We start from the raw sequence: 269 nt of genomic DNA, 5'->3' as shown, positions 1-269 counted from the left end.
ATTAACCTCTTTTCGTTTGAAAATTTGTACTGTGAGATTTGGTTAATCGGTCGAGGAAACAAAAAACTGATTAATTGTTGATTTAGTTTTCGTAGAAAAATTCTCTTTGATTAACTAAAAAAAATTATGGTGAAAAAATGAATAAAAATTTCCATGATTTACTTATTACAAACTGATTATGTGGAATAATGAGAAGTGGTTTTTACATCTAAGCTCCTTGTAATGTTTTTGTTAGTAATGAATTAGTCTTTTCTGACCCCCCCCCCACC

The sequence above is a fragment of the Nicotiana attenuata genome, unplaced genomic scaffold (assembly GCF_001879085.1).
Source record: "Nicotiana attenuata strain UT unplaced genomic scaffold, NIATTr2, whole genome shotgun sequence".
Lineage (NCBI taxonomy): Eukaryota > Viridiplantae > Streptophyta > Magnoliopsida > Solanales > Solanaceae > Nicotiana > Nicotiana attenuata.
Note: the sequence above shows the minus strand (reverse complement) of the source record.